The sequence below is a fragment of the Mustela nigripes genome, chromosome 6 (genome assembly GCF_022355385.1).
Source record: "Mustela nigripes isolate SB6536 chromosome 6, MUSNIG.SB6536, whole genome shotgun sequence".
Lineage (NCBI taxonomy): Eukaryota > Metazoa > Chordata > Mammalia > Carnivora > Mustelidae > Mustela > Mustela nigripes.
In genome coordinates this window covers 141494870-141518812 of record NC_081562.1, presented here as the reverse complement: position 1 = coordinate 141518812, position 23943 = coordinate 141494870, and the positions used below count along the sequence as shown (strand labels likewise).

The following is a 23943-nucleotide window of genomic DNA, read 5'->3' as shown; positions in this document are numbered from 1 at the left end:
TTTGAATAGAATTCTTTTTAAAAGTTTCTCCTGCCATATTTTCCTTTGTCTTAACCAAACTGATTCCCTTTCTTGACAACTGAGGTCTGTTTCCGTGTGTGATATGCAAGGTCTCTGAGTTCTGACCGGAGCACTGGCCTGTCCCAGAGTGGGCATGGGCAGTGTTCTATCTGGCTCCCCAGGGAGTGGGTGCATCTCAGGGAACAGGGACGTCCCAGGGAGCAGAGGCGTCTCAGGGAGCAGGTGCATCCCAGGGAGCAGAGGCTTTTCTGTGTTCCAAAAGCCATGCTTTTCTTGGTGTTGCTCTTGGGGAGCTTTTGGACTGTAGGACCATCCTCAGTGTCCTCTGATTTCGGCATCACCAACGGGACCACCCCCAGGCACATCAGTGTTCACTTGCTTTCACCCTTTTGTCCTGCTCTTTGAGGGAATGAGGAGAAGTGACACTCAGTACTTTAAGAATCTGTGACAGGATATTTGCATGTAGAAGTCAGATGATTATTGTCAGGGGGTGATGGGGCTGGAGCAGACTTTGGCCACAGCCTCGTTTGTGTTCTGGTCGTGATGAAGTTACGGAAGGGCTGCCAGCTGCACACGCCGTGTGTCATCACACGTGTCACAGGACAGGATGGGTTAAGCCAGCGGTCACATCATGGGGTTGGGGTGTGGTGAAGCTGTCTCATACTCAACTCTGGTTCTCTCCGGGGAGCACTCTCCCTCCCTGTCTCTGCCTTCCTCCCGCTGCCCACCTTCCTCCTCTCCCCCCAACCCAATTCTCTTTCTCCCCCTTCCCCTCCACTCGTGTTGCTGACCCTTGGCTTCACCCTCCCTCCATGCCTGTACTTGGCTGGGAGATGGCCGAGCACGGCTGTCTTGTCTTCTTGGCTTCTGCTTTCCTGACAGCGCAGTGCCTCATTCCAAACTGGCAGATATCCTCTATGTTTTCTTGAAATCTTGAGGAAAATGAAAAATCCCAGGTATGAAATAGTGTGTAAATTCTGGGAGATTTGATTCACTAGCACATACCATTGTGGGGTTTGTCCCGTGTAGCTCCTGCATCGATCAAAAATACAGAACTGTTCTGCCCGTTTCTGACTTGCTGCTCTTTCTCTTGGTGTCACTTCTTCTTTTTGGGCTTTTCAGTGAGCTGGGTGTAAGGTGACTCTCAGATCCTTTTCCTGCCATCCACTTACCTAGAAACTTAAATTTACAGTCAAATTAATGTGTGGTTCAACTTCAAAGCTTAAAGCAACTCTCGATGTTTATGAAGAATTCAAACAGGTGCCCTTGCCCAGCTGTAATATTACAAAGAGATGAACTCATGTTATATTAATCTTTCAGTATTTTCCCTTCCCCTTCCTTGTTTTCTTTTCTTTCTTTCCTATTTTTTGGTTGCTTTTTCTAATATAAAAATATTGTAGCTCCTGGTGAAGAAAAAGAAGCACATAAAGAAGGAAATAATCACCTGATGCTGCTGCCCAGAGCTCATTCCTGGTGTTGCTTGAGTGGGTTTGGCGGCCTGACTCTTCTCTTTGCTCAAATACTGACACATATTTTCTTTAAAGTAGAAAGGATTGAACAGTGGCCTGCTTTTTCTCTTTGAGTTGATTATCAATATATTTCCATGCCAATTAACTGTGGCCGTGCCAGCCTAGCTGCGCACGGCGTTTCGTTTTATGGTGTACTCGTTGCTGTTCTTACTTTGGATACTGAGATTACCATGGAGAAAGCAGAGGTGGCCATCAGTGTACTTTCATCTTTGGCTTTATTGCATTCTGAGCAGCATTGATGAGCGTGCCCGGATTTCTCCACCTGTGTTTCCTTTTTGACTGTGTACAGACAGGCTTTGCCCCAGATGGGTACCATCCTGTTCATATGTTGTGCCTTTCGATAGAGTGAATCAGAGTGTTTTAAAGATTGTCTCTGTGGTCGGCCGAGCTCTGGTGTGTTGCTTGGGATAGCCTGCTGTGGACTTTGGTTTGCTGGGTGGGTAGGATGGGGGGCTGTTCCCTGTCTCAGTGCTCGAGAACATGGAGCTCAGAGGACTCATGTGCACACGGCACCTGCAGTCCTGCTCTGTGGGTTCACGGAGTACAGATTACAGTTTTTCACCATCCATCCTAGCGCCTCAACTATTAACCTAATAGTTAATTGTGTTTAAAGAAGATTATTATTTTCAGTTGCTGAGTAACAAATTATCCCAAAGACCTAAACAATAGTATCAACCACCTTAACAGTGTGCATGTTTTAGCTAGGTAGAATACTGAGATGTAGATGTTCAGCTGTAGGATTTAAAAAAAATCTTTGGAAATGCACTATTATTTTAGGCTCAGTATATGGCATTTTGGGTGGATGTTCCATGTGTATTTGAAAATAATGTATATTCTGCAGTTGTTGGGTTGTGTGTTCTGTACAGATCAGTTAGGTTAAGGTGGTTGATACTATTGTTTAGGTCTTTGGGGGTAATTTGTTATGCAGCAACTGAAAATAATAATCTTCTTTAAACACAATAACTATTAGGTTACACATATAAATGGAGGAAGAAGCAAATTATGATCTTCTAAAATAGTTGCCATTAAAATCAGAGGTATTTTTTCCCATTTTTAAAGATTTATTTATTTGAGAGAGAGAGAGAGAGAACGAGGTGGGGAAGGACAGAAACAAGAGGGAGAGAATCTCAAGCAGACTCCTACCGAGCGTGGAGCCCCACGTGGGGCTTGATCTCATGACCCGGAGATCTTGACCTGAGCTGAAATCATGAGTCAGACGCTTGACTGACTCTGCCACCGAGGCACGCCTGAAGGAGAATGTTTTAAATATTAATAAATGAAGTAAGTTTTCAGGGAGTTTTATATCATGCAGATTAAATTCAGTTTCCAAATAGAAAAATGTTAGAGAATGCCATGTATTGCAGACTGAAAGAACTTTTAAATCATTGTTTGATTTGTTCAGAGATACTTATTTATTTTTTATTTTTTGTGTTTATGTTCTCCATATATATATATATATATATATATATATATATATATATATGTATATATGATCAATTTCTTTTTGAATGAGCTTCTTAGAGGACCCATTGAAGTTGTAACTCTAAAAATATATATATGATTAAGAATCCAGACTCTCCACAATCACATTCATGGTATTGTCAGATGCATTATTGAGACCGAAGGGTTGCATGTAGTCAGTTGTATGGCTCCTTTCCATGGCTTTGAAATTTGACTCTGATTTAATCATCCTGGAGTGTTTTCAAGTATTTTTGGCAGCTACTCTTGAGTAAGGATTTTGACACCTGTTTTTCTTTTAGGTTAAAAAAGACATTACAGTTCTCTTACACAATAAAATTGCTCTAAAAAGTGTCCTGTTTATGTTTAATGAAAATCCCCCGGTCATGTTTAAAATACAGATAGATACTTAGCCTGGGGAAATAAGGTCTCCATTAGCCAGGCCTGGGCATCTGCATTTTATAAACAGTCCAGGTGGTATTTGGGCTCACTGAACTTTGAAACCATGGTTTAGTGGCCCTGCCATCAGTCTCTGTAATGGGGTAATTTCTTTCAAAGATGTAAATTACAGGGGAACCTGGGTAGCTCAGTCGGTTAAGCATCTACCTTTGGCTCAGGCATGATACCAGGGTCCTGGGATCGAGCCCCGCACGGGCTCCCTGCTCAGTGAAGAGCTTGCTTCTCCCTCTCCCTCTGCTGCTCCCCCTGCTTGTGTTCTCTCTCTGTCTGTCAAATACATAAAAAAATAAAAAATAAAGAAAAATTAAAAAGGTGTAAATTATATACCAGATCACTATGAATTTGTGAAGTTTTGAAAAATTATTTTCATAGAGAGATATTAGGATTAAGAGGCAACAATTTAAATGATAGTAAGAGAAGATTGAAGTACCTAATTAGTACCTAATTTTGCTCATTATCCTTTAATTATTAGAGTTTCCTGCACAGCACTGAGGAAGTTTTGTTTTGGTGCCTACACGATTCCAATGGCCAGGATTTACCCAAGTTTATTCAGAATGGTATTAGCATGTGTTGTCTTGGGTTCTTGGAGTAGGTTTGATTTTATAAGATAGAATATTCTAGATCTACTTTGTGTATATAAATGTGCCTTGTTTTGTTTGTCCCTACTCTGCATTGCTGCTTTCGAGTAAAAGGGAACAGAGAATCCCAGTGTGCATACGGTCATCCTGTTTTATTTACTCTTAGTGTCTCATTCTCAGTTTTCTCCATTGACATTTTGCCAAGTGATGAAAAACTGAAATGGTTACCATGTTATCTGTAGGACCTCTTAGAACAGCTGTTGGAATGTGTTTGTCTGTATGTGCTTTCCCGAGTGTCAAGCAGTTTCTTGTCTCAATTTCTTCCTGGTTTGGTCTTTGTTATCTTTTATTTATTATTTTAGTGAACCTTCCCTCGGTTCTCCTCAAATAGGTCTAGGTCATTCCTGCTATTCCTCTGTGTACTGCAGTAAAATTTGAAAATTCCAAATAGATTACAGTAGAAAAATGTTTTGTATTCACTTCTCTTTGCATGCCAGTCACTTGAGACCGTTGTAAGAACATTAAAACTGATTTTAGGTGGACTGACCAAGAACTTAAAGCTGGGGGAAGTGTGCTTTTTTGTGTGTGATCAGCAAGAAGAAAGCCATTTCCATATGTTACCGTCTTCCTTTTCATACCTTTGGTACTCAGGGTGCTTAGTTGCAAGCATTTTCTTTGTCATTCTTGGATGTAATTTTGTTTTGACCAGGAAAGATGTCGTGTGTGCTATTTTTGTGTTGACCTTGGGAAATACTTTTTTTTTTTTAGATTTTATTTATTAGAGAGGGCGATGAGCATGGACAGTAGGGAGGGTTAGAGGGAGAGGCAGACTCCCAGATGACCAGAGAGCCCCACATGAGGCTTGGTCCCAGGGCTGACCCCCAGATCATGACCTGAGCCGATGGCAGATGCTTAACCGACTGAGCCACCCAGGCGCCCAGGGAATGTCTTCTACCATCTGCTCCTTGCTATTTGTGGAAGAAGGGTTGAAGGGAATAGTAATTTAAACTTTTTGGAAGTTTATATGAGCTTGAGGTGTGGGAGCTGGAGGCCAGGTGCTGCGGAGGATTGTTGTGGAGACTGCTGGCTGCTGCTTTTTGGGAAGAACCCAGGGTTTCCTGGGGGACAGTTAGGCCAGTATCCTCAGTTGGAAGCATGTTGAGAAAAAGAGACTTAAAAAATTTATTGACCTCATGGGCAAGCATTAATTTCTGCATGTTGGCTGAAGCTAGTGCTGAGGTGTAGATCACACATTTTCATCGTTCTCCTAACTTAGAAACTGATGTAGTTTTTTGTTTGCTCTTGTGTTCACAATATTTCTGCCCCACCAGATGTCTGATGTTAGTATCATTGAAATGTGTTGTAATAAATTTTGCTTTTGAAATACATGTCTGGTACAACTTTCAGGCAAGGGACATGGTTTAGTTTTAAAAGTTCATTGTTTTCTACTGTTTTGGGTGTTATTTTTTTTGCTACCTAGGTATAACTTGTTAATTTACTTGTTTTGGCATCAAGTTACTGAAAAATAATCAGGGTCCAGGGAGGTGACGGTAGGAGCGTATCGTGCTTCTCTGTGGAGAGCGTGTGTACACATGTCCTTTAAAGGGGGCGTTATACATTCTGTGCCATAGCTATTGATAATGTGGAGAGAAGCACTCTTTTGTTTTTATTTTTGCTGAAGACAGTCACATCTCTAGTTTTTAGATGAGAATGAAGAACGTATTTTTGGATCTGGAATAGTTTCTAAAACGTGAATAAGCCTGAAGAATGAGCTCTGAAGAAATGGCTTGTTGCTTAAATTACAGCAAGAGCTCACAGCTCATAATTGAAACAAATCTAATTTTAATTTCTTTAAAGACTCCATCCTTCTCCTTACATAACCCATCGCCAGGCATGTGCCTGATAAAAGAGAGTTTTGAGATTTAAATTCCTTTGTTGTCAAGACTAGAACACTAAATTGCCGCATGAGGTCAGTTAGTTTTTAGAATGTCTGTATCCTGGAGGTAGGAGTGGGCTGAGGGGTTCCTAATAACTTCCTTTTTACTCTTTCCCCCTGCCCCCCCCCCCCCGAATTTCTTGTTGACTTGGCCCATGAATACAGTCCTTTAGTTATCCCTAAACATGTGAGAGAATTTTTACAGACTAATATTTCTGAATAATGATGATGATAACAATAATAATAATTTTAAAAGGCAGCACATATAATAATTTCCTTTGAAAGATAATAAGACTTTTAGTTATTTTAACTAATTCACTGAGCACCTATTCTGTGCCAGCTGTTATGCTCCGTGTTGTAATACAGTGTCAAACAAAAGGAGACACAGTTTGTCCTTTCGAGGTCCTCATGGTGTATCATGAGAGTCAGAATTAAACAATCATAGAAATTAAATGTAGAATTACCAACAAATAATGGTCTGAAGATAAGGAGTCATGCCACAAAAGGTGGCACCAAAGCATTCTGACCAAGTCAGGATGAAGCAAGACTTGCCTAAAAGATATAGTCAGGCTGAATCCGCAGGACGGGTACGTGAAAATTCAGAGTGATGGGTGATGAGAGTCCGTTTGAGAACTGTCTCTCTGGCTGCAGTGGGAGGGTGGGCATGGATAGGAGCAGGGCAGACGCAGGGATCCTAGTGAGCAGGTGTTACCAAGGGAGGTGTGTTAGCAGTGGAAGTGGAGTATGTGATTTTCTTATTTTGTTTTTAAATTTCCCCATAATTTTGTGACTTCCTAGTTCCAGAATGAAGAAAGCATTAGGCAGTGTTACATATAACTGAGAATAGAGTCATCTTTTTAAACTGTGATGTGAATTGGCAGAGGGAAGGACTGATATAAAAGAGTTTGATGACTTGGAATTGAAATGATTCGTATTAAACAGACTTCATTAACTAGATGATTTCATTAATTTCCTCCTAAATGGATTTATTTTAGTTAGACTCTAAAGAAAATATTTAAATTAAATGCTGAGTAGAGCACCACATGGCTCATTAATTAATTCAGAGAGATGATTTCCCAACATTTAGATATTTTATGGGTACTGGTTTGCCCACAGCTCTTCAGTTTGTGGGTGGATGGGTTGGGGAGTGCAGGGCCAGGTGTAGCAGAGGTGTTGGTGGTGAGGAGTGCTTGTGGAAGGGAACAAAAAAGGGTGATTGGCCTCCTACATGGTCCACCAATTGGAAAGGCTTCTCATAAGCATTTGGAGTTTTGAAGTTGGGAACAGCCTGTACAGTGTTGGCTGCTCATAGCTTTCCTAGGAAAAGCAGTCCAGACTTTGTTTGTCTGGGGCCACCCATAGTTCGGGAAGGTGGGGGACAATGTCTCACTCTTCTAGTTACCATATTAATTGTAGGCCAGGGCTTGGTTCTTGCTTTGTTGTACCTTTTGTTGCTTCACCAAAGATGGGCATCTTGTTTGGGGGGATGAGAAGCCACATGGCCTGTATTTGGATCCCAGCTCCATGATTACTTCACAAGCTTCAGAAATGACTTAAATCTCTCTAACCTCAGTTTTCCCATTTCTAAATGGAGGATAGCAATTTTACTTACTTTGTGAGGTTGTGTTACATTTGAGTTTAAACCTGGGGATTTATGTTAAGGATTCAGCATTCTTTAGCAAAAATAACACACCAGTAAATGGTAACTACCGTCATCATTGTTGGTCACATCCCTACCACCATCATCATTGAATTATGTTAACACCCATTCTTTATTTTTTCTTTAATATTTTAAATTATTTTTATTAACATGTAATGTGTTATTTGCCCCAGGGGTACAGGTTTGTGAATCATCAGGTTTACACACTTCACAGCACTCACCATAGCACATGCCCTCCACAATGTCCATAACCCAACCACCCTCTCCCTACCCCCCCCCCCGGCAACCCTCAGTCTGTTTCGTGAGATTGAGTCTCTTATGGTTTGTCTCCCTCTGGAGCCCATCTTACTTCATTTTTTCCTTCCCTACCCCCTACGGCCCCCCCTCCCCCCACTCTTCCTCTCAAATTCCTCATATCAGAGAGAGCATATGATAATTGACTTATTTCACTCAGCATAATACCCTCGAGTTCTATCCACGTCACTGCAAATGGCAAGATTTCATTTCTTTTGATGGCTGCATAGTATTCCATTATATATATATGTGTGTATATATATCTGTATATATATACACATACATACATACCCCACATCTTCTTTATCCATTCATCTGTTGATGGACATCAAGGTTCTTTCCATAATTTGGCTATTGTGGACGTTGCTGCTATAAACATTTGGGTACACGTGCCCCTTCGGATCACTGCATTTGTATCTTTAGGATAAATACCCAGTAATGTGATTGCTGGGTCATAGGGTATCTCTATTTTCAACTTTTTGAGGAAACTCCATGCTGTTTTCCAGAGTGGCTGTACCAGTTTGCATTCCCACCAGTAGTGCAGGAGGGTTCGCCTTTCTCCACATCCTTGCCAACACTCATTCTTTTAATACTAGTTTCTAATGATTTAAAAAAACAAATAAGCCCTGTTACTTTGGGTATTTTGTAATGAAAAATATTCTATATTCTATAATGTTTACTTGCATTTATGGTTTTTTTTTTTTTTTACATTTCTATCAATTTGAAAAGAGCTTGGTAATTATTACTCAGTAATAGTTGTTGGAAGAAATACATTATTTTTTAATCCTTGACATTAGAGGATTTCTACTATACTGTCAATATGCATATTCTTCTGAACAGAAAAAAGTGACCCTGGTTTCAATTTTTAGTGTTTCGGAGCCAACAAGGACTATGTCATTAAAAAAAATAAAGCACAAATAGACTTGGCATCAAAAGCAAAGGCAATAAGAAAAGTGGGAACACATCAAGTAAGAAAGCTTCTGCTCATCAGAAGCATGAAAAGGCAGCCTATGGAATGGGAAGAAATATTTGCAAAACATTTATCTGATAAGGGGTTAATATCCAAAATACATAAAGAACTCAAATCATTCAATAGCAGAATACCAAAGAATTCAATTTAAAAATGGACAGAGGAACTGAATAAACATTTTTCCAAAAACGTCATATAAATGGCTAGCAGATATATGAGGAAGAGCTGCTTAACACATCAAGGAAATGCCAGTTAAAAGCACAGTAAGATATCACCTCATACCTGTCTGAATAGCTATCCTCAAAAGACAAGAGATAACTAGCGTTGGTGAGGATGTGGAGCAAAGAGAGCGCTGGTGCACTGTTGGTGGCACTGTGAACTGGTGCAGCCACTGTGAAACCAGTATTGGGGGGGTCCCTCAAAAAGTGAAAACTGGAACTACTGTATTATCCAGCAACCCCTCTTCTGAGTATATTTCTAAAGAGAATCAGAGGTATCTGCACTCCCAGGTTCATTGCAGTATTGTTCATAGTAGCCAAGGTATGGAAACAATCTAAGTGTCCATCAACAGATGAATGGATCAGGAAGATCTCACATTCGTGTGTGTGTGTGTGTGTGTGTGTGTGTGTGTGTATATAATGGAGTATTATTCAGCCATTCAAAGGGCATTTTGCCATTGGATGAATCTCTTTGAGGGCATTATGTTAAATGAAATAAGTCAGACAGAGAAAGACAATATACATGTGTGACCTCACATATAGAATCTAAAAAAGGTGACCTCCTAGAAAGAAAGCCAGAATTATGTTTACCAGGTCCTGGGAACTGGTAACAGAGGAGTGGTATTGGTCAAAGGGTACAAACTTAAGATGAATAAATTCTGGGCACCTAGTATACAGCATAGTGATTATAGGAAGATTGGTAGCTGTTGATTTCTTCTTCTTCATTAAAAATTTCGAAGTAATTTTGGAGAAGTAATTATATATGATAAAGAAGATTATCCCATTCATTTATTCATTCACACAAGGATAGAAATCACGTGGAAAGTAGCAGATTTTTTTTTTTCCTCCTGGATTTTATATCAGAAGCAGAAGAAAATTGGCATGGCTTATACCCTTTGATTCTAATGTAATTCCAGAATAAATCAACTAATAAAGCTAAAATTTTTTTTGGAACATCAAAATAAAAAGCTTCTGCATATATGTGGTAAGAGTTTAACATCCAAAATAAATGAAGAACTCCTACAACTCAATAGCAAAAGAACACCCCCCCCAACAAAAACAAAGAAAAAAAAAAAAAAAAAAAGAAACCACCAAAAAACCAGTCAGATTAAAAAATGGGCAGAAGATCTAAATAGACATTTTCCAGAGAAAGACAACAGGTACATGAAAAGATGCTCAGTCTTATTGATCATCAGGGAAATGTAAATCAAAACCACAATAAGAAGTCATTTCACATTTGTTAGAATGATGATTATTTAAAAAAGATAACTAACAGGGTTGTTGAGGGTGTGGAGAAAAGGGAACCCCTGTGCACTCTTTGTGGGGATGTAAATTGGTGCACTATGGACAAGATATGGGAGTTCCTTAAAAAATGAAAATAGAACTACCTTGTGATCCAGCCATTCTACTTCTGGGTATTTATCTGAGGAAAACACAAACTAATTCAAAAGCAGATATGTGACATGTTCGTTGCAGCATTATTTACAGTAACCAAGGCATGGGACCAGCCTAAAGTGTGCACTGGTGGATGGATAGATAAAGAATTTGTGGCATATATATATATACATATATATGTATATATACATATAGGTGATATATATGTGTATATATACATATATATGCATATATATATGTGTGTGTGTGTGTGTGTGTAGGGGAATGTTACCCAACCCTAAAAATAGTGAAATTTTGCCATTTGTGCCAACATGGATGGACCTCAAAGGCATTATGCTAAGTTAGAAAAGGACAAATAGCGTGTGATCTCTCTTTATATGTGGAATCTAGAAAAGAAAAAAAAAAAAAAACAACCCCTTACCCCTAGCTTACAGATACAGAGAATAGATTGGTGGATTGGTGGTTAGAAGGAGGGCAAGTGAGAATGGATACTTTTTTTTTTTTTTTTTTAGTTAAAATAAATAAAACCAATTTTTAAAAAACCGAGTTCAACCTAATTGTAGTACACACTGTGGCAGGATATGGTTACACCTTTGTATAAATATGTATGTATCACTATTGATATGTATGAGCATTGGATCAATATACATATTAATATAGATACAAACACCTTTGTATCAATATGTGTCAATATACCTTTGATAGATATGGTAGTGTCCTCATAGGCTCTCAGGCTGTGAAGAATGAGGGCAAAGAAGGTATTAAGGGTGACTTTTAGAGTTTTAACTGGAGCAATAGGGTAGGGGTTATGGAGGTTCATTTAAGTAGATGACTTAGGAATGGAATAAAGATACAGGGTTAGGGGCAGTCAAATCTCTTTCCTATTGGGACATTTAAGTGATTTTGTAATGCCTTTGAGACTTCCAAGCAGGGGTGTCACGTAGGTGGTTAGACATAGATGTCTGGAGCTCAAGGGAAAGATCAGAGTTGGAAACACGAATTTGGAAGTTACCACTGTATAGAATAAATGGTATTTAAATAACATTTCCATGTGACAAAAATTTGTAATAATAACCTCATAACCTTTATTGGTTTCTTCTTTGATACACACCCTTGACTTAATACTTGCCTTGATTATGATGGAAAATACTAGTAAATTTTAGTTAGGAAATTAATGTAAAATGTGGGAAAGGAACTCAAGTTCCCCTGAATTAACACAGTTGAATGAAAATAAGGTAAAATTTAGATTTTGAGAAAAACAGTGGTGTTTAAAAGGCTCTGAAGTGTGCAGGGAGGCTGCTCCTTAGATACAAGACAGTGGTAATATCACATCCAAGATATGTACAGAAAATTACACTGTGAAAGCCACTACAAATTTGTGAGTTTTATAACCAGCCTTTAATGTTGGAAGGCATTCACATGACTGCCAGCCTGAAAAGTGCATATTTAATATAATTTTAAAAAGCACATAGTATAAAACTAGAGAGTCACCTGGAATGTGGGAATTACAGACTCTGCATCCCGGGTTTCACAATTCTGATACTCCTTGCACTGGAATATCTGGTATATTGCTTGACCTCTTTACTTAGCGAAAAATTGATCAGCAACACTTCTTTTTAAGGGGATAGTCAAACGGTGACTGTTTGTTCTCAGGCATTATTAGCAGCAACGTGTAGAGATTTCTGTTGTATGAACTCGAGACTGAAACAAAACTGCACTTACCATTTTCTGTAACAGCATCATTTTCTTTGATTTAGTCCAGACATATTTATTGAACATCTCTTCCATTCCACACAAAACTTGAGAGATTGAAATGAATAGGGAATGGGTTACCTTTAGGGAATCCCATTGTGAAATAGGAAGATGAAAACACTTAACAAAATTTTTTCCATTAAGACCATTTTCTGTAATTTCGTTGTGTCTTTTTCTCCTAGTATAAATTAAAATAATTGTGAGTACTATTATAGTAGGAAATATTTCATATATAGGTGGGGATATTCAGCTAGCATGAGTAGGGAGGCATGTTCTCGTCAGCCTACAGAGTAGAAATGCTTCCTTAAATCCCCATTGCCAGTTCTGATTTTTCCCTCTCTGCCAGAAAATCAGCCTTCTCTTCAGGTTGTCTCCCTTCTACAGTTGTTAACACAACAGATCTCTCTGCCCCTCACACTGTCTTGGTGGAGGATTGGATTTGTTTTCTTTTTGCATTCCAGTACTTTTATAAAATACAATGTAGATTAATTACAAGGAAAAATTATCTTGTGTTTTGCTTGCTTCTGTTTCATCTGTGATTAGAGTTAACGGACATAAAAGAATTCTGTCAAATTGCTCAAGAGTTTCCAAAAAGCTTACTCTATTTCTGTACTTCCCTGGAGGCTGGGGTGACGCTTTCAACAGCACCATAGTATGTAACTCGTTGTTAAATAGTGTTGCCTTTAAAATTCCTGTGTTTGCATTATTTATCAGTGAGGTATTCTGGTATAGGCTAATGTTTGCTTCTGCAGTTTCTTTAATAATTGGTCTGTATGTGTTTTTAAAAACAATGCATACTTCTTAAAAAATAGTAAACTCCTAAGATTGTGGCTAAATTAAAAAATATGACCTTGAAAGTAAACCCTTGGTTAGGCTTGTGTGTGTCCTGAAGCGTTGAGTTTTGTGAGACTCTGGTATTTATAGTAATGAGTATTAATTGTGTTGCAGATATTTGTAATGTCCAGTACTCACTGGAAACCTAGTTCTTTGTTTTCGTGGGTATCTTACTTTCGTGATCTCTCCTCACACTCAGCCTCTGTTCAATTAGACCTGAGATAAAGTGAAGAAAAGATGCTCTTGATGCCTTTGGAAAGGACATAAGAGCACCTTTCCTCTCCTTCCTGGGACACAGGAGAGGTATTCCAGACAACTAACTCATTTTTCCCTGTGCATATTTTGTCCTGTATTTTTCAGAGTAAAAGGTGTATATTTGGGGGGAAAAGGTGGATATTTAAGACTTGATCACTTCATTTCTTTTTCACTGGAAGAAGAGAATGTTCCAGGAGATTGACAGATAGTGCTAGGAGGGCTCTTGTTTTGAAGTAGGAGCTGTGTTTTCATCCTATCCTGCTGTCGGTTTTGGCAAGGAGTGAGTTAAGGAGACTTCTTTGAACCTGGTGCGTTTACTCACACCCTGCTGACTTGAAGATGTGTTGCTACACCCTGTTTTACTCCTGACAGACTACCTGTGGCCTGTTTAACTGGTGATGGTTGTTTTCATTTGGGGTGGTGGAGCTCCTTGCTGATCTCCCTGGTGAGCCCGGAACCAATGCTGCCATATGCAAAGCTTGTGTCTCCATTGAGGGTCACCTAAGTGGAACGATTCTGTCCTATATTGCCCACCTGTTTTCAATTAGTTACCCTTCCTAGAGAACGGAGCAAAACACAGATCATGTGTCTGGGTTTTGGCGACTATTTATTTGGGAATCCTTTTATTCTGTAGTTAGTTTTGGAATCTGAGTCACTGTGGATTTTGCCTTTCTAATGGATTGAGATGGCAGACAGATTGAAGAGGAAACCTGCAAAGAGGTACTACACTTTTTCTGGTACCTTTCGGAAGGATTCAGTGAAAGCGCTGAGGTTTTCAAGGTCTTCAGACCTCAAAAGAGCTACATCAGAAGTCAGCAAAAGGCAGGTTGGTACAGAAATTTCTGATCCCTTTATATCTCCTTTGAGGTTAAAATTAACATTCCTTGTGTTTGTTTCTTAATATTCTTTTGAAAAAGTTTCTTGATTTCTTTGAACATTGCTCTATAGCTACAAATCATATCGGTGTTTTCTGTGCCTTCAGTGCATTTGTAGATGTTTATTATTTGTGTGTATGTTTATTGATTTACCGTGTGGGTTTAAATTGCTTATCGTGTGTTACAACACAAGGTTGTGATGTTATCGGATGATTGATTACTAATATGAAATCTCCTACTAAACACTGTTCTGGGAGGACCCTCATGTTACCCAACATCTCACTGACTTTTATGCATAAACAAAATATTAGAATATAAGCAAATTAATATTTATACAAATTCATAGGGATATTATTCCAGAAGACTGTTTGGAATGAAACTTATTTTTCCTAAAAAATACTTTGAAGCTACTGAATGGAAATAGAAATGTTAGGAAGAGATTCTGGCTGTGTGCTTTCTTGATATGTTGTTTTACTGTTTATGTGCTGAATATATAACTTGTCCAAATAATGCTTAGCATGTCTTTTAAAAGTACTGTGTTAGAAATGGAAAGATTCCCTTCTTTAATGTTACTATGTTTGGAGCTATTTTTCAATTACCAAACTATAATAATTGAGAAGAATTAGACATAATCACACACCACACACAAAATACAATTTTTTTCCTTTATAATTTATTGTTGGACTAGAGCCATAGATTGCGTTCTCCAACCCCCCCAACCCCCATGGCCTTTTGGTGGAATGGTTCTTCTTGAGCTCAATTAAATAATATCCATGTCTCTACTGGTGAAAAATTGTTTTTTCAACATTACAGTTAAATGCTTCAGAACTAATTCCTTCTTTTATAGCTCAAAATCAGCCCAATATTTATCTGGGAAGTTTATGATTGGTTGTGTTTTAGAAAATCTCTCAGTGGTCTATAGAGGTGGACATTGGAAATTATTTTGTATCATCCATTCTATACTTTGGTCCTCAGATTTCTTAATTTAAAGATTTGCTAAATCTTGAGTAGTTTAAGTTCTGTCTTTTCCCTTGCTTTTCCTTATTATTATGGTGAATACTGACTTGTTAGAAGCAGATCAAGCCCTGAGACATTCCAAATCTCTGCAATGTATTTCCTCCAGCAGAAATCACAACCATAATAGATGTTTGTTGGTTAAGAATTCTGAACAATCCTGAATCATTTCAGTATGGCATTGTTTATGTTCAGATCAATATAGTTTGAGTTAAGGACACAGAGTAAAGCCTGTTTTTAAGAAAGGAAACTTTCTATGTAGAGTATACAGAAACCAATACCAGCAAGGAATGAGGAAATGAAGGATACTAATTCAGTTGGCAGAATCCTTTCTCTTCCCTTTTGAAGAAGCTTCGAATTTAAAACTCTGCTTGAACTCAAGGGTGGGGGCCTATGTGTTGGCATTTGATACTTGAGAATTTAAATATGAGTGCCTTGCATTGCCATTAAGGATTCTGTGGCATTGTTTATAGAAGTAGGGTGTAGTTCTCTGCCAAAATCCAATTTGTTTAATTAAATTCTGCTGAGCATTTCTAACTTCCTGTCCTAAACTACTTCTAATTACTTGTAGTTTCAGTGGTGGTGATAGTAGGCATGGTATTCTGCTCTTATAAACATGCTTTTTAAATGATTAACATCTAAGCTGTCTGGTGAAATGTGTTACTTTTTTCTTTTAAAGACGCAATGTGGTATTTTGGAGGGGGCATGGGGACATTGGCAGTGTAGATAAAGAGCTCTGTTAGGCCTCCTGCACAAAGTTTCGGGGTCAATTTATGGATGAGAGTGTATAACACTAATGAAGATAAAGACGGGTTTTTTCCCCCCTCAAGCAAGATACATCCTCTCTTTAGAACATCATTTCTTTGCTGGATGCCAGTATGTGACATTTAAGCAACCGTATAATTTCAATTTTGTGTATCGCTTAGCTTGAGCAAAGGTTTCTGTGGAAATTATAAGCATCAAAATCATTGTTCTGTATATTTTGGGGGGGGGAGGTGGGAGGTTACATTTAGAACAAGAGTATAATGATACCTCTGAGAGTTGTCGCGAAAATCGTGATCTTGTGTTAAATGGAAAAAGAAAAGTAAGAGAAGCTGAAGTGTTGTATATTGGACAGTTTGCTGGGCTCACAAGGCAAGGGGTTGAATTTCAAGCACGTATGATTGAAAAATCTGCCTCAGCCAAAGCAGAGGCTGGTTTTGAAGGAAATAGTTGAAATCCGTGCGTCAAGATGTGTGCATGACCCGTGTGTGTGGATTAGTTATTTACTTCACTACCAGTACAGAGGTTATTTACCTGTAGATCTGTATGTGCTGACTTCTAGATCTTGATCATATATAAAATTACAATCTAGATGTAGAAGTAGCAGAATGATGCATTCTGACAAAGATGCTTAATGGTGGGAAAACTAACTCAAAGTTAGATGATCTTTAAAAAACTCAAGAAGAAAGCTTAAGAGCTTTAAGTTAGATATACAGTTTACACTTTATTAAAAAGCCTTCCTTGGTCAGTAGAATACCCAGAACTATAAGGAATGCTGCCTTGATCTTCTAGGGCCTAAAGGTGATTATTTTGAACCCCTTGGTACTTCTGCACAAGTAAACAGCAAAGGAAATTGGGTGGGTTTTCTGTTAAACTTTCTAGAAATGGGGCACGTGGGTGGCTCAGTGGGTTAAAGCCTCTGCCTTTGGCTCAGGTCCTGGTCCCAGGGTCCTGGGATCTAGCCCCGCATCGGACTCTGTGCTCAGCAGGGAGCCTGCTTCCCCCTCTCTCTCTGCCTGCCTCTCTGCCTCTCTGCCTACTTGTGATCTCTCTGTCAAATAAACAAATAAAATCTTAAAAAAAAAACTTTCTAGAAATGTGCACTGTCTAGTGTGTGTATGAGAAGATAACATTCCAGTTTTCCATGTTAAGAGCCACCTGTGGAAAATTGACAGCTAATCGGAATCTAGCGCTGTACACAAAGTTGCATTTTTATGCTAGTTATTCTCTCCATTATAGATGTGCCCCATATTGTCCACGAGAAAATGCAGGTTTGTCTGGCGTAATACAACCCTGTTGATCATAAGACACTAATAAAACATCTGTTCTCAGTAAGTGCCAATAGGAAACTGCTTTAGAATATTTAATGAGTTAGGAATCTATAACAATTCTTTTTTATAAAGTGGTTACTATACAGGTGGTTGTTTTTCTTCTTAGAGTGACTTAGATTGCTAAATGGAAAGTAGAATGTGTATCTGTGGACAACTTTGAAGGGTGGTCTTTTTTTTTTCCTCCCCTGCTTCCTTACCAGAATAGTTTCCTAATCATAGCTGTAAAGATAGTTTTGGCTCCTATTGTTACCCAGATGTAAAGGAGAAATGGGTTTTGTTTTTAATCGAGGTTGAGTTGACACACATTGTTACATTAGTTTCAGGTGTATGACGTGTAGTGGTTCAGCAACTCTGTTCTTTACGCTGTGCTCACCCCAGGTGTAGCTGCCACCTGTCCCTGCACCCCGCCATTGCACAGTCATCGACTGCATTCCCTCTGCTCTACCTCTCCTGTATGTGACTTCGTCTGTAACCAGAAGCCTGGATCTGCCCGTACCCCTAATCCATTTTGCGTATCCCCCCCACCCCTCTGGAGGGAAATGTGTTCTTGGTACATTTTGGGACGTTGCTGTGTGGATATTAAAAGATTATCGAATTTGACCTATTATTACTCTTACTTTGTGAAGTTGTATATTCTTGCTTTTCTCACCTCAGTTAATACAATTCATATTTTCTAAGCTTAAATATAATTCATATTTTCAAGAGTAGCATGTAATTTTTAAAATATTAACTTTAACTTTACCCATGCAATTAGGTGCATATCATTGTACTCAAAATATTAGTTAAAAAAAAATACAAACTTTAAGTATTTTCTACCCTACGATTATCCTAGGGCGGGTAAGTTTTCTTTCCAAAAACACACTATCCCAGTTTGAGAGATTTCTGATTTGCATGGAAGCAGGCTCTCCTTAGTTATTCTTAGGGAAATGTTGTGTCGGCCACTAGGTGTTAATTGTAGTCCACAATTCTCCACTGACATTTCTTTAATTAAGAGGGTTTGTTCTGAAATGGCAGCCAAGTTAAAAGGAGGCTGGAGTAATCATGGATTTGAAAAGAGATGAATTCAGAGCATCTAAGACCTAAATATACAGGGAAGTGAAGTGCACGTCGGTGAAGTACACGTTGGTGATAAATTCTGTGATGGAATTTATTATCCTCATGGTATTTTTAGAAAAGACTGTTGAATACAGTTTTCTGGAAAGAATGAAGTGAAGTGAAGCTTTCTCTACAGCCCTTCCTTCAGATAATAGGCTCGCTACATCCCCATATAACCAGGACAGGCTTTTGAATAAAGAACTTAGGTAGTTGGAGGATCAGTATATATTTTCTGAAAAGCAACAGTTGTTCTACAGGGAGCACACATAAAATGGGGTGGATACAGTGCAGTTGATCAGGGAGAGCGCATAACGTGTATTCTAAACTAATGGATACATGACCACAGAGAGGACCTGTCTCTCTCAGATTGAAAAAAAGATGATTGTGTCTGCCACGTGGGAACATGTAGCTGCTCCGTGAGAGTGGGTGCTCGGCTGATGGTAAATTTTGTTTCCCATTCTGGGCTGGGAACTAAGTGTGCTGTAATTTTTGTTGATTTGTGCTTTAAAAACCTTCAGTTTTGTTCTTGATCATGAGGGTGGGTGAGAAAAATAAAAACGTTTGCATAAATAATAAGTGTAAGTGGTGAAAGGGAGAGCAAGAGCAGTTAACCTTGGGAACAAAAGCCATCTGTAGCTAATCCCAGGATTTCCACCCCCACCTCCATATGTCGATTTTAGAGTTGTATCTTTAAAACCGTAAAACATGTTTTTGAAGCTTATGACCCACTTCTCCTTCCCCTTAGGAATGCTGCTTCTGGATTCTAACTGCAGTCATAGCTCAGCGAACGCTGATCTTCCTAATGGTTGGAAGGATTGACATTACGGCTTAAAAAATCAATTCTCTTTGATTTGGAAATACATATAATCATATTTTGGCAGGGATTTTACCCTTTTCAATTTCTACTAACCCAAGTGTTTAAGTATATCTTGCAGCATTATATGGTAACATCAGCCTTTTGGTATTTCTACTTTTCTTGAATTTAATGTTCTTTAGGAGTTTGAAATACAATATTGTATGTCAGTTATAAAAAAAAGTTGAAAAAAAGAATCTCTGTCCCTGTAACACAAAGCATGACTTTATTAATAACAGTCATTCTTTGGTTATCTGGCTTTGGATAGCTTTTCAGTGTAATCTTTTGGTAGGATACATAAGTAGCTTTGTTGTAGAGTGTATATTTTAGTTCTTCATAGTAGACTTTTATCTTCATTATAGGATATAAAGCCAATTTTTTTTAATTTTTAAGTTTTTATTAACATATAATATATTATTAGCCCCAGGGGTACAGGTCTGTGAATTGCCAGGTTTACACACTTGACAGCATTCACCATAGCACATACCCTCCCCAGTGTCCATAACCCAACCACCCTCTCCCTAGCCCCCTCACCCCGGAAAGCCAAATTTTAATAACTGGAATATGTTTTTTACCTATATTTTGAAGAGCATCTGAGGAACTTGGTACCTTGGATAAAATTTTTTTATTTTTTTATTTTTTTTTTTAAAGATTTTTATTTATTTATTTGACAGAGAGAGATCACAAGTAGGCAGAGAGGCAGGCAGAGAGAGAGAGGAGGAAGCAGGCTCCCTGCTGAGCAGAGAGCCTGATGTGGGACTCGATCCCAGGACCCCGAGATCATGACCTGAGCCGAAGGCAGCGGCTTAACCCACTGAGCCACCCAGGCGCCCTAAAATATTTTTTAAAATTCACTTTTTGATGCTGATGCTGTGACGATTCATCAAAATGTGGGAAAACAGGTCTCCTATCAAAGGTCCTGTTTCTTTTCAGTAGTTCTAAGCCAATTATTACGTTTTCCACCTGACCACGCATCGTTTTGTTAATAGTCAGAGGTATACCTCTCCTCCCCCTAACTCTGTCTCCCGTTTTCATCTGCTGGATTCACAGCTATGTCCCTGACACCTAGAACAGTTTCCCCAGGATGGAAGAAGCTCTCAGTATTTTTTGAAACTAATAGAAATGAGTTAATACAAAGTGTCTTTGCCTTGAGAAGGCCCTTTTGGGCAAATAGGATTTTTCTTCTTCTCTTGATTTCCATGAAAACGAAATATTCGTTTTTACATGTAAGTATAGCTTTACACAGAAGGGTTTATAAACAGTGGTCCCTTCTACCTGGATTTGAAGACATTTATATTGTTAGTTATAATAATGAAATCCTTTAAAGCTAGGTTTGGAGGAAGAGAATTTTGTCTTTTTCCTTTCTCTCAGCTCTAATAGGATTTTGAAGTGACTCAAATAAATGTGAACTGTGAGAGAGACTTTCTAGTTCACACCTTCCGTGGACTTAGTGGAGTGTGGGGGCCATAAAGTGTGACCTGGGCTGAGCACGTTGTGTTGGGTAGAGAGCGCTTATAGAATCCCACCGCAGACCTACGCTCACCGACTAGGAAGGATTCTGTGTAACAGGGTGGAACCTGAACTTTCTTGATCTGGCCAAGAAGTCTGGCTGAGCTGTGATTATCAAGCACAGTCTCAGAGCCCTTGCTGTTTGCGTTTGCAGTTGTGGCCGAGGACAGCTGTCTGTCGCTCAGCTGTTTCATTGCTTTTGATCTATGGGCAAGTGGCAATTACTCTTTCCACCTTGACTGCCCCAGGCTGCCTGGGGAAGATCTGTATCCCTCAACAGTCCGCCCAGGATGTGGAGGGATGAAGGAGAAAATGTGGCAGCATCAGTGTGCTGCTTTTCCTTCCTTCCTTGATTTTCAGAAAATCTCTGTTTCTCACTCCCCTTTTCCTTTGTTTCTTTCTTTTTTTTCTCACTCCCTTTTATGTGACCTGAGAACGTGAAAACAGCAGGTATTTTTTTTTCCTTCAGGCCCCACAAATGAGAACAGAGCTTATTATGATGTTTTTCTTTTAACAAAATCATCACAGTATAATGAGTATTTCCTATGGAATTTAAGACTCAACATGGGTACAGTAGTTGACATTACCATGCTGCTTCATTTATCAGGACCAAGTCCACGGGGCTGGGGATTGGGCTGTCAGTCTTTGGGTTTGTCTGGTTGGCTACACTGGAAAGGTGGGTACCCTCGGTTGGTCCCCTGACACCCATATATGAGTCCTTCAGTGTTTCCAAACCATCTACTGCGGATGTATCTCAAATAGAGCGAGGTACAGAATCTTCTTAAATCATGCATTTTTCGGTGCCAGAAAGTGTCAAATAAAACTCTTTTTATATAATGTTCCATGGCCCAGTGATGACTACAAGGACAACAAGGCAGCTTTAAATCACTGTGCTGCTTTTGAAGTAGCCGTAGTGAATGCCATCGCAGAGCAACACACCTTTGGTCTTCTCACCGCTGGCTTCCGGTGCCTTGGCTGTGGTAAATGTGTTTCCTGAAACTCTGGAGCAAAGTCACTCTTTCTTAGAAATGGAGTTCTTACTACTTTAACAGGAAGATTGTTCCTTCCAGCTTGCCTTGCCCTTGTTAATGTGTTCATTTTAATGTTTAGATTTTGTTCTTGGATTTCCAAACCAGTTTCTCAATCTGTATCAATAATCATGTCAATAATCACTAGCTATTTATAATTAAGTTTAGGATGTTTCTGAGAGAGCTGGAATAGACAGTTGTTGACGGTGGAGAAGTTCGGTATCTAAATCAAAGTCTGGCTTCAAATTTGGTCCACACAAGATTTAAAACTTCCATTTTTAGTTTTTGGAGCCATCCGTTCCATGTTAACGTGTGTGTGCCTTGCCTCCCGGGGTCCTGCCTTGAAGGATAAGGGAAAGAGGAGCAAGCTCATAAGGAGATGCGCAAATGTTGCACCCTCTAGTGGACATTAGGGGGATAGACCTAGGAGTGGATTCAGTCCTGTTGAGTTATTCCTCGAGTGCCATCTAGAGTCTAACAGTAAGACTGAATTAACCTTTGAGCTTTGACAAAGAGCGGGGAAGAAAAGGAGTTTCTTAGATACTTTGTTTTGTATTGGGAATCTATAGTGATTGAAGTCAGTAGCCATTTCTTGCTACTTGATTAGCCATATGATTAGTAAATATTGCATGAATACACATATGAGGATTTAAAAATCATTAATGCTTCAGTAGTGTACCTTTCATACTTTAATTTTTTTTCTTTGAGGATTGGACTTTATCTAGAGATAATTTATGTGGTTTGTGAGAATTTCTTTTTTAGTATGATTATGCTCTAGTTTATTCGAATCACTGGACTTATTTTGATAAATGCTTTCTGGAATCTTCATTATTAATGACTTTCACAGATGATATTAAGTATAGGAAAATTTTCTGGATTTTCTTTCTATGGAAAGTTTTTTTTTTCGGGGGGGGGTAATTGTGGTTTTATTAGGGGCCTTTCTTGAAAGTTCCTCATTTTCTCTTTTGGACATTCTCTCTGTCTCTGTGTATATTTACATATCATACACATAAGCAAGTGTACAGTTCGTGAAGCAGTACTGTACTACCTGCGAATTGTGTGTCAGCCATTATAGAAGAGTAGGTCAGAGCATGCTTAAGAGCTCCGAAGTGAATAAGAAGAAGTCTTTCACACAGAAAGACTTGCTTCGAATGTATCTCTTCATGGTCTTGTTGGGACTGACAGACTTTAACACCCACTAATTTGGCTAAGAAAAAAGTTCTGATTGCATTTGTTATATATTGAAATAACTCAATATAGGGAAAGAATTCTTTTTGGAAAAAGGGAACATCAGAAGTTCTGTGGATAAAAAATGACAGAAGCTCTTTAAAATGTTCCATACACGGGGAACTTCTGAGGCAGGGGCGGCTCCCAAGCTGTGAGCTGATCCCCTGTGGTCAGTGTGTCTGTCTGTCGCGCCCAGATTTGCCCACATCCAGGTGTTTGCAGGTAGAGGAGCCTTTTGAGAAAGAGGAAAACTGCTTATGCAGAGAAGGGGGCCCCACAGTTCATTTCCTTCACTTTGAGAGGGGAGCGGAGAGGTCTGAGCACAAAGCAGCAACCTCATCCCCCTCTCAGGTGTGTCTCCAGTAACGTGTGGCAGGTGGCACTGTGCCTGGCACTAGACTGCACGTTTTCGGTGCTGCCATGGTGAAAGCAACAGCATACGGCTCTACTTGGGGGCTCTGGATCTTGAAGCAGGACCTTGAGGACGCTCAGGCGTGCCTCTGTCTTTGACTGTACTGCTCCATGTTCAGGAACTTCATGCAATGCTAATTGCACAAAATGCTCCACCTTCCACTCTGAAGGGTGTATTTGAAGGGCAAAGCCTCTTGTCTCTGCTGCCTCCTTTCACCAACAGGAAAGCCCCTTCTTTGACGGAGAGGTGGAGCTGTCAGGCATCCCAGATGCTTTCATTCTCCATCACTGCACCTTGATGAAGGCCTGGGCATCACCATCCCTGCCCAGTTCTGGCGGGAGATGAAGAGCTAGATCATGTCTGTTGTCTTTTCTTTCCCCTTTATCCTGTGCAAAGATTATGCTTTATTATTATTTTTTAAGATTTTATTTATTCGTGGGGCGCCTGGGTGGCTCAGTGGGTTAAGCCGCTGCCTTCG

General features: G+C 39.3%; 1 protein-coding gene across 14 annotated transcripts in view; it reads left to right on the top strand.

Annotated features, from left to right (window-relative positions):
* PARD3 (par-3 family cell polarity regulator) overlaps positions 1 to 23943 on the top strand; it is a 653831-nt gene that overhangs the window by 114906 nt on the left and 514982 nt on the right. The window lies entirely within an intron of this gene.